This window comes from Polistes fuscatus, unplaced genomic scaffold, assembly GCF_010416935.1.
Source record: "Polistes fuscatus isolate 324 unplaced genomic scaffold, CU_Pfus_HIC Scaffold93, whole genome shotgun sequence".
NCBI lineage: Eukaryota > Metazoa > Arthropoda > Insecta > Hymenoptera > Vespidae > Polistes > Polistes fuscatus.
In genome coordinates, this window is record NW_025113177.1 from 3898 (window position 1) to 21196 (window position 17299).

Consider the following 17299-nt stretch of genomic DNA (forward strand, 5'->3'; position numbering starts at 1 on the left):
TTTCAAATCTAAAATAAAAAAAATTAAAGAAAATAAAATTAATATAATAAATATAATAAATATATATATAAAAAATTCTCTCTCTCTCTTCCTCTAATATTTCATTGGATTCCTGTTTTGTTCAATAAAACATGTTGCAATCACTTTAACGTGTTCCAATACCTGTATACAACAACTCAATAATTGCAAACCTATCATACTTTAGTATCTTATTGAACTTAAAGTTATACGCGTTGTTCGTTCTGATAAAACTAAAACTAAAACAAAAACCAAAAAAAAAAAAGTAAGAAAAAGAAAAAGAAAAAGAAAGACAGAAGGTAGACGAGGTACTTCAATTAAAGAAACTTCGTGTAACGAGAAATCGACTTGGAGGAGACCGACTAGAAGACTATACTTTGCCATTGTGTTATACACTTTCAGCTTGTATTGGGATGCCCTTCGTTGTATTCGGGCTTTTCCCTGGCAAGATTACCGGGGGGCGAGGGGGAGGGGGGGAACGAAGAAGAGAAGAAGAACCCGATGAAATAGAGTCCTGGCATTAGTTTTCTTTTCTCCTGGATACTTGCAGGGATAGCTCTACTTACTTAGGATCTGAACGCGAGGAAGCTCGAACCAAACACCCCTACTAGATGATAGTAGTACCTCTCCTCCTAGATACCTCCTCGTCGTTGTTGCTCTACCTCTTTGAAAAAAGAGAACCATCACCACCACCACCACCCAAGCTATTTTAAAAGAAGGCCAAATGCCGAGTAAATTTCTTCATGAAACAAAAAAGATAGAGAGAGAGGAAGGCGTGTTGTTTGTTTACTTTAATTACTTCTCGTGGATCATTGGTTGCAAGGATAACGACCTGCCAAGCAAGAAACACGCGTTAAATTACACGAATAACTTACGAAAAGTATTAAGAAACAACATGCCAGCTAAACTTTTGTAACTTAAATCCTAAAAAAAAAAGAAAAGAAAAGAAAAGAAACAAATTTTATATATAGAGATTAGTTTTATTGTAATTTTGTGTTTTTTTTTAAACTTTGTAATTTATTTTTTCTTTGTATTTGTATTAAAGTAAATCTAAGTAAATTAAAGTAAATTTCTTTGTATTTCTTTGTATTAAAGTAAATCAAATTTTCTATATACGAGATTAGTTTTATTGTAATTTTGTGTTCTTTTTTAAACTTTGTAATTTATTTTTTCTTTCTTTCTTTCCTTTTTTTTATTTGTTTTATATTATTTTTTATTACCACACGACTCGATCGAGATTTATGTACTTGTTAAATATACATATATATATACGAATATAGAATTGGTTTTACACTAATTAAATACTTATGTTTGTTTCGTTTGATATTTATTGACGTTACTATAATATGAAATTGTTTGCATACTGTGTCTACTCTTCTCGATAAAGTATATTTATATCTATATGTTTGTATTAAAGTAAATCAAATTTTATCGCACGCCCCATGGTATGGAAAATAACGAAACGACGCGGATTAACGAGAACACAATTTTGCAAACCACGTGCGTATGAGCGCAATTAAATTCGATATAACGACGGAAATTGTTGAAGATACACGAAACGAAACCAAACGAAACGAAACGAAAAAATAAATACTATACTTCTTTCCCCCTCCCCACGTTTATTATTATTTATTTTTATTTCAATTTCCTACCCTTCCCTTCCCACCAACCCTTCTTCAATTCATTTCCTACTGAAACATCTACAACAAACGCATATCTGCTATTTAAAGAGCAAAATACGGTTTGTGGTACGCGAGGAATTCGAATCGTTCATGTCCTTTCTCTCTTTTTTCACCTATTTTCTCTCTCTCTCTTCTCTCTCTCTCTCTCTCTCTCACTCTTTCTAATTCTCTGATTCTCCTTTCTCTCTCATTCTCTTTCAATCTTTTTGCTTTCATTGTATATACAAGAGGCGAGCATCGACCCTCGGTCGTCGTGTGCATCGGCAACTCTGTACAGAATTTCAGCATGTGCTTTATTCGAGAATCGTTGGGTAGATCCCAGCCATTTGCCGGACGTATCGAAACTCTCTGAATTATTTCCACGCGGTAGAACAAAAGGAACGAGAATGGTATGAACGGTGGGAAAAAGTCGAGGTCATCCATTAACTTCTCGTTACTTGCATTTTTTTTCTTCTCTCTCTCTCTCTCTCTTTCATTTTTCTCACTCATTCTCTCTCTTTCTCTTTGTATTTAACTATATACATGTACATGTATACGATATACGAGACGTATGTGTGTGTGTATATGTGTGCATGTATGTGTGTGTGTTTGTGTAGGTAAATTTAATTACAAAAAAAAAGAAATAAAAAATTGCAGGAAGAGCATGTGCCCTACGCGTTCCGAAGAACATTCTTGAAACGATAAAATATTCGAAAACGGCAAGGAGCCGAAGCATCGAGAAGAATTTCACAGCATTTCGAGAGAAAACGAAGGAATCTATCTCACCCTCCCTGCCCCTCTCTTTTTCTTTCTCTTTTTATTATTCGAATAAAAAAGAAGAAGAAGGAGAAGTAAAAGGGGAAGCATTATAAGGAATGCTTGTTCGTTATACTTCGAGAAACGTAGTATCTCAATCGTTTCTATTCTTTGTATGAGTATATTTACGTATTATTAACATCATAGGAAGTATTGGTAACCATAAATAGTCGAGTACTTTGAGGTTTTATCATTTTTTGTTTTGTTTTGTTTTTAATTGATGCTCGAGATCAAAATGCTTCGTGTGTGGCAGATGAAAGTGTAAGGGAGAGAGAAGAAGAGAAGAAGAAGAAGAGAAGAAGAAGAAGAAAAGAAAAGAAGAAGGAATAAAGTTAGATAGATTTTAACACGTTGACATCAGTGGTACACGTGTATCGTACGTGTGTCTCTTGGAAAAATTCATTTTGTCAATGAGAAAAACATATTTCTATATGCAGTTGACAAATAATGTTTTCATTGACAAATTGCAAAGCTAATGGCATATTAATTGTTCAAATAAAATTGACACACATTCGGGAAAAGGGTAAATTTAATTTTGAACATTACGTTGACCAATAAAACAAAGTATCATTTATATTAGAAAACATCTGATAAAATAGAATACAAAAAATCAATAAATATAATCGATAAAGAAGATTTTATTTTCTTATTCTCATTTTCTAATTTTCATTGTCACTGCTTCCAAATAGTTAAAAAAAACATCCTTTAATTTCCGAAAGAAAGGAAAAGAAAGGAAGGGGAGGCTTTTCTCTTGTCTTGCACGATGCTACTTAATAAGAAATATTTTCATTGACAAATCGCAAAGTTAATGATATAACAATTGTTCAAATAAAAATAACACACATTCGGGAAAAGGGTAAATTAAATTTTGAACATTACGTCAACCGACAAAACAAAATATCATTTATATATCGCAAAACACCTAATAAAATAGAATACAAAAAACAAAATATCATTTATATATCGCAAGACACCTGATGAAATAGAATACAAAAAACAAAGTATCATTTATATATCACAAAACACCTGATGAAATAGAATACAAAAAACAAAGTATCATTTATATTAGAAAACACCTGATGAAATAGAATACAATAAACAAAGTATCATTTATATTAGAAAACACCTGATGAAATAGAATACAAAAAATCAATAAATATAATCGATAAAGAAGATTTCATTTTCTTATTCTGATTTTCTAATTTTCATTGTCGCTGCTTCCAGATAGTTAAAAGAAAAGAAGAATAAGAAGAAGAAAAACATCATGATGACTATCCTTTAATTTCCGAAAAAAAAAGAAAGAAAAGGAAGGAAGAGGAAGGAAGAGGAAGGGGAGGGCTTTCCTCTAGTCTTGCATAATGCTACCTAATAAGGACTAATGAATGAAACGACGTAAGCCCTGCGATGTTGCGCAAATTGGATTTACACCACTTGCCAGCCCAGTCCATACTTTTCGTCCACTCTCTTTCTGGCCGGTTATATACCACCACCACCACCAACCAACCAACCCAACCAACCCAGCGCCGCTGTCACACTCGTAATCTCACTTCCCTTCTCGTCCTGTCTCTTACCATCTAACAGTCAAACCCCGTTCCTCGTCTAGATCCCCTCCCCTCCCTCGCCCCTCCCTCAACCCACTCGTCCTACCAACCTTTCATCTATCCTTTTCTATCTCTCTCGGTTGGGAAAACGCGTTCTCGGCCGATCCATCTCGCGCATATTTGCATACTTTATAATCTACGTTAGCTTGCGGCCCGTACACGTACACACACCCACACACATGAACACTGCAAATTCTGTAAATTCCACTCGCGAGGAAGCCTATCTAGAAGAGTGCTACGATTTACGGGCGAACAAGGTTTGTGTTCCGCGTCGACCTTTTTATTTTTTTAATTATTCTTCTCATTTAATTTTTTATTCTTCATCCCTACCCCACCCACCGTAACTCCTCCCTCCACCTTCTCAATCTTTCTCTTCTCTCTCTATTTTTATTCTTATCTATCTTGTTTTTCTTCTTCTTTTATTTTAATCGAAACCTCTTCCTTCCCCGGTAAATTTTATCGATTAAGAAGATTTCATTTTCTAATTTTCATTGTCGCTGCTTCCAGATAGTTAAAAGAAAAAGAAGAAGAAGAAAAACATCACGATGACTATCCTTTAATTTCCGAAAAAAAGGAAAAGGAAGAGGAAGGGGAGGACTTTCCTCTTGTCTTGCATGATGCTACTTAATAAGAATTATTTTCATTGACAAATCGCAAAACTAATGATATAACAATTGTTTAAATAAAATTGACAAAAATTCGGAAAAAGGGTCAATTCAATTTTGAATATTACGTCGACCCATACAACATATCATTATACATGTGGGATGCGAGCACCTCCAAGCCAAACACTTAAATAGGCATTCGTGAGGAGATTGGACGGTGGGCCCTGGATAGCTCAATGGTTAAGAGCAGTCGCCCGGAAAACGGAAGATCCGGGTTCGAGTCCCGGTCCAGTCAGTCCAATGGCCCAATTGTTCACGAATCCTACATACATTACAAATTTACGGGGGAGGGATTTTATATTACAGATTTACGGACAAACAAGGTTGTGTTTCGTCGACCTTTCTATTTTTTTAATTTCTCCTCATTCAATTTTTATTCTCACCCCACCCCACCCACCGTAACTCCTCCTTCCACCTTCTCAATATTTTCTCTTCTCTCTTTTTGAAGCTATACTTCTTTTGGCGCGTTGAGGAAAATGTAATGGGGAGTGATTTTGTTCCGAGCATCTGGAAAAACGACACCATGAAGTTTGTCGGTATTTACGACGCGTGGCAAAGCGATTTCAAGTATACGGCATGAAGTTGTCTTCTCTTCTTCTTCACCCCTTTTTTCTCAAGCGGGTCACCCATTCAAATACTAATCGTACTCAGCGCTGCTTTACTTAAATGATCGAGCAAGAAACTAATGCTGTAACCGCGCCTAGCTGTTGACGCGTGAAGTAATTCGATATATCTCTCTTATATTTAGTGTGGACTGATATCTATATTTTGATATAGTCTTTTCTTTTTTTATTCTTTCTATTAGATAATATAGATATAATAATATTATTTTTCTTTTTTTATTTTTTTTCTTTGAAGTTATTTTGAGGTATTGAGGTTATATTCGGTTTTGGTACGGCAAAGAAATATACTTCTTACGTGCGTACATAAGTACACACACTAGTTTTTTTATTCTTATCTATCTTGTTTTTCTTCTTCTTTTATTTTAATCGAAACCTCTTCCTCCCCCCCTACCTCGTTTTTCTTTCTTTCTATTTTTTCTTCTCCTTCTCCTCCTCTTCTTCCTATCTCTTTTTTTCTTACTTTGTTCTTTCTTGAACTCCATCTTAGCCGAAACTTGTCCCTCGGTGAAAATCGCTACCACTTAGGATAAGAAACTCTCCGACACGCTGACCATGCTTTCGAGATCGATGAGAAAGTCGGGGTAGGTGTAAAGAAGTTCCTTGAGAATCATGCTCGCTAAGCCAGCAAGGAAAATCAATTAGGATAGAAGAAGAGAGGAAATATACAGAGAGAAAGAGAGAGAAAGAGAGAGAGAGAGAGAGAGAGAAGAGAGAGAGAGAGAGGAAGAAAACGATTGAGGTGGAGTAGGGTAACGATTTTTCAAAGATTTTCAGAGGACGTTTGAATCGGTTTTCTCGAGTCGTTCTATGAACGTAAGAAAAAAAAATATAGAAGAGAAAGAGAGAGAGAGAGAGTACTTGGAGAAAGGATCGATCGATTCCTCGCAACTCGACACGGTTCGATCATAACTTTTTAGTTCCGCCCTTAGTGACGCCCATGCGATGGATCGCGCGTACTTTACTTTTTCTCCTTTTATTCGATTTCGTCGAGAAATTTTCAACTTTTTCCTCTATCTTATCTCTATCTCTATCTCTATCTCTATCTCTATCTCTTTTTTATTTTTATTTTTTTTTGTGTACGCAATACTCTCGGCTATAGTAATTTATTTTTATTTTTATTTTATTCTTTTCCACTATTACCCGTCGAGTAGTCAAATTTTATTCTCTTTCTCTCTCTCTCTAACTGTTTCTTCTCTATTTCTACTAATTGTAAAATTAGATGATGAAACATTCGTAGAAAAATAAGTGATGTTTCCTTCCTACTTTATATCAAGTAAGCATTTTGGAAAATTTCGTTATTTCGTTTATTCAAAAATTTACGGGAAAACCCCTTGTTACGTAAAGAAAAAAAAACAGAAATAAAAAATATCGAAAATATAACTATTGATAGTAAAAAAAAATAAAATAAATATAAATAAACAAATAATTAAATTATAAAAAGATACATAATAATAAAAAGATAAGTATAAAAAAATAAAAGATTATATTTATATATACATAAGATAATATAAAAATAAAAAAAATAAGTAAATTAAAAAATAAAATAAAAAGAGAAAAAAAAACCAAACAACAAAAAAAGAATACATATAAATAAATATAAATAAAATAATAAAATATACATAGAAATTAACATTAAATATAAATTTAGCAATCCAAACGCAAAGAAAAGTAATTTGTGTGTCATTTTCGGTAGTAGCTTTGATGTCTACTACGTTTCGGCATCTGTTTGATTCGTGCGTGAAAAACTTCTTCTTTCTCATCTCGTCTCATCTTCTCTACTCTTTTTCTTCTCTTTACTTCTCTTTTCATATCGTTCCCTGTTATATCCACACGTTAGAAAAGAACAGCAGTCTCGAACTTTCATCTTATTTAAGTCGTTATAATTGCTAGCAGATTATAACGCTCGTGCGTAGTCTCGAGAAAAGGGGATCTCTCTTTCGAGGTGTGAGTTGACAAAGAGGGGACGTGTAAATGAACGTTTAAAGGGTAACGCCTTATGTAATTACGAGGAAATCCTCAAAGCTACGCCCAGAACCTCGAAAATAAACGGATTTATTAAAGGTACAAATAAAAGAGAGAGAGAAACGGATTATCGAACAATATTTTCAAATGAAATTCTTTCGGAAAATATTCTATGCATATTACGAACGTACTTTTGTTTCAATTAATATGTCAAAATAAATAATTGTTTTAGATTTTTGTTACAGGATTGATACAACGTACAGCTTTTTTTACCGATTTTAATGGAAAATAAATGTATGGAAAATATGAGATAAAAATTTTAGGCTACTTTTTTTTTATTTTATGATACATATAACAACAATTATCAAAAATATGAATTAAACGCGCACACATACACAGATAATTTTTACTTTCTTTTTTTAAATAAAATAAAAATATTCACTTTTCTAAAAAATTAAATTATAAGCCAATTTACCGACAACTAAAAACCAGTGTCTTAATTAAACTTTTTTTTAAACCTCTGAATTAAAATGTAATTTGTTCTATCTTATTCACCGCCCTCTAAATAAGATTTAATCAGTTAAACAACATGGAACCCACAGGGATACCCTAAAGAAGTCTATTTTCTCAAAGGAACAGAAACCGTTCCATAAAAAATTAAATTTCAACACTTTCGATATATTTTTCCATTACTGTTCCATCACTTGTACCATAATTAATATTATATAAATATCTCATTAATAATAAAATACAAGAAAACATGAGATAAATAAAAAGAAAAATCTAACAAACAAATATAAAATATTAGATTATTTAATAAGTTCATCAGGATTGCATCAATGTTTCGTACAAATTTAAACAAAAAATTATATTCAAATACAACGCTTCTTTTAAAAAATATTTTTTTACTTAAATAATCATATTTATTCGAATTCCATTTCCATTTAAAAAAAATAAAAAACGAATAATTTAATTAAACGATTTTTAAGTAATCCTTTGAACATATATTTTTGTGTCAATCAACACGAAAACTTTCCGGAAAACTAAATATCAATCAATTTCTAACAAAAATGTGTGATTTCATATAAATATAATATTAGATTATTTAATAAGTTCGTCAGGATTGCATCAATGTTTCGTACCAATTTAAACAAAAAATTATATTCAAATACAACGCTTCTTTTAAAAAATATTTTTTTACTTAAATAATTATATTTATTCGAATTCCATTTCCATTTAAAAAAAATCGAGTAATTTAATTAAACGATTTTTAAATAATAAGTATAATCCTTTGAACATATATTTTTGTGTCAATCAATACCCAAATTTTCCGGAAAACTAAAATCTAAATGTCAATCAACCTCTAACAAAAAAAAAATTTCATATAAATATAATATTAGATTATTTGATAAGCTTGTCAAGATTACATCAAAGTTGCTTCCCAATTTAAACAAAAACTTATATTCAAATACAACGCTTCTTTTAAAAAATATTTTACTTAACTAATCATATTGATTTTTATGTGTGTGTGTGTGGGTGTGCTGTGTGTGGTGTGTGTGTGGTGTGTGTTTGTGTAAATGCCATTCCATTTAAAAAAAAAAAATAAAATATTAATTAAGCAATTTTTAAATAATAAATATCCTAATATTTTCGTGTCAATCGATCGACAAAACTTACGCAAAACAAAATCACCAATAAACAATCACTAACAACAAAACAACAAATACTTATGTACGCACGTAAGAAGTTATACTTCTTTGCCGTACCAAAACGAATATAACCTCAATACCTCAATAACCTCCAAAATAACTTAAAAAAATTTCAAAGAAAAAAAATAACAAAAAAAATTATTCTTATTTATAATATATAAGAAAGAATAAAAAAAAAGAAAAAGAAAATATAAAAATATAGAATCAGTCCACCACTAAATATAACGAGAGATATCGAATTACTTCACGCGTCAACAGCTATGGCGCGGTTACAGCATTAGTTTCTCGCTCGATCATTTAAGTAAAGCAGCGCTGAGTACGATTAGTATTGGATGGGTGACTCGCTTGAGAAAAAAAGGGGAGAAGAAAGAAAGACAACTTCCTGCCGTATACTTGAATCGCTTTGCCGCGCGTCGTAAATACCGACAACTTCATGGTGTCGTTTTTTCAGACGCTCGGAACAAAATCACTCTCCATTACATTTCCCCAACGCGCCAAAAGAAGTATAACTTCAAAAAATGATCTAACATATCATTACCGTATCAATACAGTACACAAACGCTTAGATGCATTGAACGGATCCAAGGAACATCGATTAGCAAGGGGATACGGTTGTTCTACACAGCTGTACGTATATATACACATGTATATAGATACATCCCATACATAGACAAGATAGTCGTTGGATAGTAGTTTCTATTACGTAGAGACCCACCGTATTCGGCCGGGTGTTTAACGCGTGAGACGTTGTTGAACAACACAACGAACGGTAATCAGACAACGTCGTTCCAAATTCACGCCTGCTCCTTAAGGCGTTAACCGCACCACCTAAGGGAATCGAGGGGAGGGGGAAGAGGAGGAGGGGAGGAGGAGGGAGGGATCCTTTGTAGAAGCGTAGCAAAGGGCGTGGTGTCTAATTGAAAGGAGATTAATTAAGGCGCGTCGTATCAAGGTAAGAAAAGCTTACCACCCATAGTTTGTGGATGTTTGTGTGTGTGTACACTACTCAAGCGTATCCCATTCTCCTTGAGAATTTCCTCTCAGGCTCAGTCTCATTCTCTCATTCTCTTTCTCTTTCTCTCATGAGATACACGTTCAAATTATGCCAAGGAAGAAAACAGAAACGCGCCTTCCAAGAGAGGCTTTACTAAAATGAGTTTCTTCCTCGTCATACTCCTACACACCATACCACACCATATACCACTACCACAACTTGTGCAAACCCTCTCGTGTGAGCCGAAAAAAAAAATAAGAAGAATAAACGCGAAGAAAACGATTCTTCTTCGTGGGGCTTGTAAAGATGGAATGGATGGAGGGTTCAGGGGCGAGGAGGACGGGGGGGGAGTCAACGACGACAGAAAGGGAAAAAGACGCGCGGAATTTTGATAACGTTTAGGGTACGAGCACACACCATGGAGAAGAATATAACGTGCCGCGTTCTCCTCCTCCTCCTCCTCCTCCTCCTAACAGCAAGAATCGCGACTTTCCTCTCTTCTCTTAGTTATTCTCGTGGCGAAAAAAAAAAATAAAAAAGAAAAAAGGGGAAGGGGAAAAAAAAGAAAGTAAAAAATCTGCAAGCACGCGCGCTCACTTCGTGGTTAGAATCCATGCCGACGCGATTATCGCACAGCCGTCTGAAATTTAACCACCGTCCACCCCCTCCCTCATCCCCTCCCCTCCCTCTACCTCTTTCTTTCTCGCAACCAAAGTCTGCTTGGATTCTAACGAGAAACGCACGTGCGCTCGACGTTCCTACCAAGTCGAGATAGGGATAATAATAATACTAATAAAAAAAAAGAAAAAAAGAGATAGAAAGTGGGGAGTGAGAGAGGGAAAGAAGAAGAAGAAGAAGAGAAGGCTATCGAGGTACGTATACCCTCCGGTCTACGTGAAAAAATCCTTTAAGTGTTTCTTACGTAAGTAAAGTAATCACCCCCCCCCCACCTCGACCGTTCCTGAACTCGTTTGCGTTAACCACTAAATGCCCGTTTTAAAAATCGTAGTACTGATGATCATAATTGGTCATGGTTGAATGACTGTTTATATTGTTCGTAATTTTAGGGGTTTAATTTTAATTATTTATTATAGATTTTTATAGGGTTTTTTTGTTTAATGTCGTTTCGTGTGTAGGAGAAAATTTGTTTAAGAATGGTAGGAATGATTGTAATGGTCGACGATAAGTGGTTTTTGTTTTGTTATTTGTAATATTAATTTTGTTTATAATGAAATATTTGAAAAAAAAATATTTATTTTTTTTTAGTATTATTATTATTATATTTTTAGTATTAATTTGTTTATAATGAAATATTTGAAAAAGAATATTATTTATTGTTTTTTTTTAGTATTATTATTCTTATATTTTTAGTATTATTTTGTTTATAATGAAAATATTTGAAAAAGAATTTTATTTTATTTTTTAGTATTATTATCTAGGTTCTTTAACTTCGCAATTGGGAACAAGTCAACCAGTTTTTAGTTAATGTTACTTTAATAATTTATGGTGATTATTTTTAAAAACACGAATCTATAATAAATTTAGTAATTTTTGCAATAAATTCTAATATTAAAAATTTATCTTCATATCTCATCTCATCTCATCTCATCTCATTCTCTATCAAATTTTGTTGTAATATTATTAAAAAATATAACTGGTAATACTAATTATTGGCTATTTAATAATGCCATAATATGGTACGTTAACATAAATAGTTATTTTATGAAGTACTTTAGTTGCGAATTTTATTGTTAACTGCGCGTATCGCGTAAATAAAATTCCATCCCCATTAAGAATTGATTTTTATATACTAAAAAGTGTAACGACTAGTAACGCTAATTTGTCGGCTATTTATTATTAAGACTATCAGTAATTACTTTAACATAAAACAGATAAATTTTCTCTGGTATTTTATTATAAACGTTATAAAATTAGCTTGGAATAATAGCCTTATGGTAATTTCATTTTACCATGGTCAAATAAATTATTAAACCATATACGATCCGATGATTATATAAATAGTTTTTGAACCATTTGATTTACTGAAGAATCTATTTGATCAAAAGCTACATTCTTTTAAACATTAAAAATGGCAGAAGCAAAATTATACGACTAATATAATGAAACATTCGATTTATACGCAAAAAAATTATTGTTTAAATATTTCTCTGCGCATTATTATACACAAAAAAAAAAGAATAATTAAAAAATAATCTCCGAATATAATACCGAAAATTAATATTCATTATTTTCCATAATTGAATATTTTAAGTATGAAAATATATCACCCTATAAAATATCACCATACTTTTACTGTCTGATATAAATAATAAATCGTCTAATACGTCAATTATCATGTCTGGTTAGTTGAAACGAACTTTTAACTAATCTCTTGTGTCCAATAATTCATAAAATCTGTAATTTAAACAAGGACGGAAATAATGTGAAATATTATGAGATTTAGGGGGTTGAAAATCTCGTTATAACCAAAAGTGCTAAAGCTTACAATTAGTACGCTCGATTGTATACCAAAATTCAACGTGTGTATAACAATGAAATTTTTCTTTCACCCTATCTTCCCCTCGCCCCCACCCCTCACTTTCTATCTCTTTCTCTTCTTTCTCTCATCGTTATCAATTATGAGAACGATAACAATCACATAAATCCACTTATAGTCGGGCTTGGGACGTTCTCAACATAGAACACTCGTACACGTCCGATCGTTTATCTCGCATTCGCACTACTCGCCTGACCATGTATATTATTAAACCATCTTGTTCACCAGCACGAACCAGCACGAACCACCACGAACCACCACGAACCACCACGAACCACCACATATGTACACTTCCATCTTCTTTGCGTTTACAGACGTATCTAAAATTACACTCCGCTGAGCAAGCGTATTTCTTCTCTACCCCTTTTATTTTCTTTTTCTTTTTCTTTTCTTCTTCTTTGTTTTTTTCTTCTTTATTTTCCTTTTTGTTTTACCTTCATCATCACCATCATCATCATCATCATCTTCTACTCCTCCTTCTTCTTAGATCTCTTCTCTTTCGAATCCACTTAACCGTGAACAACGTCAGAAACGAATGTATAAGTTTCTCTTTCAAATACTAAAAGGGAAAAGTTTATTCAAAGGGAAATAGAAAAAGTATCAAATCGATAATGAAAACATATACATATATATATAATACATACATATATATATATATATATTATTATTGTTATTATTATATTTATTTATATTATATTTATATTATTTTTATTATATTTTTTTTAATTTAATTAATTTTTAATTATTTTTTATTTTAATTATTTAATTCATTTTTTATTTTTTTTTATTTATTTAATTATATTTATTTTTATATTTATATAATTATTATTATATTATATTATATATATATATATATATATAATGTAGGATTCGCGTGAAAAAATTGGGCCGTTGGACTGACTGGACCGGGACTCGAACCCGGATCTTCCGCTTTCCGGAGGGGGACGACTGTTTTTTAACCATTGAGCTATCCAGGGCCCACCGTCCAATCTCCTCACGAATGCCTATTTAAGTGTTTGGCTTGGAGGTGCTCGCATCCCACATATATATGATGATAATTATGAATGTATATATATATAATTATAAGGATAATAATAATAAATGTATAAATATGAATAATAATTATAATTGGTTGCCTAAAAAATTGATATCAATTTATAATTTAAATAAACGTAATTTAATACATTAATATTCGTTAATTTCATATTATTTAACTCTTGATTATATAATATATGAACAAACTATGAAATTATAAAGAATCTCCAAATAATTCGTTTATTAATATTATTAAATAAAAAAATTTCTAATGTATTTCAATTATATATGTTGATTATTAAACAAACTTCTAATTAATCTCGTGTGTCATATTATTCATAAAATTTGTTATCTTTCTAACGATAAATCAGCAGAAACTTTTCAGGAAACTTAATGGTACAAGAGAGGTTATTAGGTTGCCTGAAAAAGTTCGTGCTGATTTCGAAAAAAAGGAAAAAAAAGAAAAAAAGAAAAAATAGAAAAAATAGAAAAATTTAATGCGGTTTAAAAGTGGAAATTTCAACTTGGTAGACGATGAACGTTCAAAAAGTGCTCCGAAAGAATATCGATGACGCGAAGTTAAAGAAATAGCTCGTTGAAAACGCGACACAAAAAGTAATAAGAGGAATTCGCAAAAATGTGTGAGAGAATTTATTTATTGCTGAACAAGCGATAACCACCAAGGGCTTAAAATAATTGGATAAAATCGAACTGACCGAAATTAATAAACCAAAAAAGAAAAAAGAAAAAAGAGTCGAGATTATTGCAACTCTTTGCTTTCACGCTACGAAAGGTACAATTTTCCTCTACAAAATCGTTGGCAACGGGGATTAAAAGTTGCTTTTAAATAGCAACGATAAACAAGAAAAATTGTCATGGGTTATTAACCTCGTTGGTAAACCTTTGATTTCAGTGACGAATATTCGAATATTCGAATTCGTATCGAAAAAAGTTTTGCTATCCGTATTGTAGGATTTTTTAAAGCGTCATCCATTACCAGACTGTTTTCACTTGGCCAAACAATAATAACTGCAAGCTATTATTATCAACAGTAGTTGAACATTTAATACACAGAATTGAAACGAAAACGGCCGTTTATCGGCCAAAAAATAAGCCACGTTATTCAAAGCACGCAAGGAACACCAATTATAATACTTTCAGATGGAAAATCATTTCCCTTTCTCGTATAACACACTTTCCACACCTGGTTTCATCGAAATACTATTGCATAGAATATTTCATAACCAGCAAACACCATCGTCATTTTACAGGAATTCCATTTATAAGTTTTACAAATAAGAACGGTGGGACAAGATTATAGAAAACAACGGTGAATATTTTGAAACATAATCCAGTATTACTGTCGTTATAATCAAATCTCCAATTTAATTTGTACACCCGATATATTATAATTATAAATCAACACAAACTTTCTAAACAATTCGATATACATACTGGGGGGAGGGGAAGGGGGGTATTGTACGATCATGGGTTTGATATACATACTGGGGTGAGGGGGAGGGGGGTATTGTAAAATCATGGGGGGGAAAAAATATTTTCATTTCTATAATATTTATCTCGATAATCATATTTTTATCGAATTCGATCATTTTATCAAAATAATACTTTCATTTGATACAATTGTATTTAAATATACATGTATATATATACAGTGTTGTAAACGTGTGTGTGACGAATGCGTTCACAAAGGACTACTGAAATGAGGACAGTGCACTTGACTTTTCCATGTTTTCTTTTTTTTTAATTCGTAGCGTGAATACTTTTCATAGAGATAACGAACCGCATATATATGTTTGTATGTATGTATGTATGTAAATATATATATATTTATGTATATACATTATGTACGTAGACAATCGAGATATCTCTGTGAAAAATAAAAACGCTTTAACGACATTACAAATGTGTTCCGAGTGTGCAATCCATAAGCCTTGATTAAAACTACGATAATTAAAGAGTACGCTATTTAATCATTTAAATAACGAACGAAATATTTAGATAGTCCTGAAATAAAGATCTTCAGGCACATAGATCAATTAAATAATGACTCGACTAATGTGAAAACAAGATTCATGTTACTAGATTTACGAATAATCGTAAATTAAATAAATAAAATGTGTATTATGATGTATGATACAGAAAAATATAATAACAAATTACTAATCAATATAAAAGACAAAATTATACGAATTGCAATGATAAAAATTATAAATTAAAATACTATTATTACGATACGACAAATATTTTCCAAGTGATGTATGTTTTAAAGCAAAATAATAAAAATTACGACAAATATATCATGAAATAAAAATAGTCCAATAAAAAATTACAAAAAAAAAAAAACAAACAAAAGAATGAACAGAAAAATGTTTAAAACCAACTGATAAGAGAAAAAAAGAAAAAACGCGTAAATATTATAATTTAAATTATATATTATATATATTATTTAAATTAAAAACATAATATATGTAGGATTCGTGAAAAAAATTGGGCCGTTGGACTGACTGGACCGGGACTCGAACCCGGGTCTTCCGCTTTCCGGGCGACTGCTCTTAACCATTGAGCTATCCAGGGCCCACCGTCCAATCTCCTCACGAATGCCTATTTAAGTGTTGGCTTGGAGGTGCTCGCATCCCACATTCCACCCCCCCCGCAACCACATTCGACCCCGAATGTCCGTCATTGGAAAACCCCTTCCTTGAACCATCTTATCCTTCTTCGTCGTACAACGTCTTACTTTACGTCTTTTTACTTTACGTCTTACTTTACGTCTTTACTTTACATCTTTACTTTTTACGTCTTTAATCCTGAACGCATTGCTGTCTAAAGGCCGTCTCTTGCCTAGTTTCCCAGCCAACCGTTCACGTCGCCACTATACGTCTTTACGTCGGCCTAACCTCTCTATGATAGATGTTCAACTTAATTATTTTTCCCTAATTATTGCGCGGTCGTAGAAGTGTGACACAAGCAAACCTCCATCCCGGACGAGCCCCCATATGTAGGATTCGTGAAAAAAATTGGGCCGTTGGACTGACTGGACCGGGACTCGAACCCGGGTCTTCCGCTTTCCGGGCGACTGCTCTTAACCATTGAGCTATCCAGGGCCCACCGTCCAATCTCCTCACGAATGCCTATTTAAGTGTTTGGCTTGGAGGTGCTCGCATCCCACATATATAATAAAATAATATAAAAATATTATATATATATATTATTTAAATTAAATATTATATAATAAAAATTAAATATTACGAATTAATAAAACTTGAATTAAACAAAAAAAATCTGAAGCCCGATATAATAAGAAAATCGATTAACGTTTAATCGAGATCTTGAGTCCAACAAATCAAGATAAAAGTAATAATAATAATAACGAAAAAAAGAAGCAAGTATCTTCGAAAAGCACTTTGATTCGTGACTCGAACGACCTTAAATCGTCGCATACGTCACCTTACGTAACGTTCGATCGAAATAGTCTCAATTGTCTTTTTTCTTCGTTTTAAAAAGAGATGGAAGAACGTTGAAACGTTTACCTGGCACGAGCTGCCGGGTATACACATTGAGAAAAGACGAGGAAGATGAAGAAGAAGAAGAAGAAAAAGAAGAAGAAGAAGAAGATAAGAAAAAGAAGACAGAGACT

The 17299-nt window shown here is 32.4% G+C and overlaps 2 non-coding genes across 2 annotated transcripts; both read right to left on the reverse strand.

The window, feature by feature from the left end:
• Nucleotides 1-16163: 16163 nt before the first annotated feature.
• Nucleotides 16164-16238, reverse strand: Trnas-gga. Its single transcript has one exon. It is a non-coding gene; the product is annotated as a tRNA-Ser (tRNA).
• A 455-nt stretch (nt 16239-16693) lies between these two features.
• On the reverse strand, nt 16694-16768 carry Trnas-gga. Its single transcript has one exon. It is a non-coding gene; the product is annotated as a tRNA-Ser (tRNA).
• Between the last annotated feature and the right edge of the window lie 531 nt (nt 16769-17299).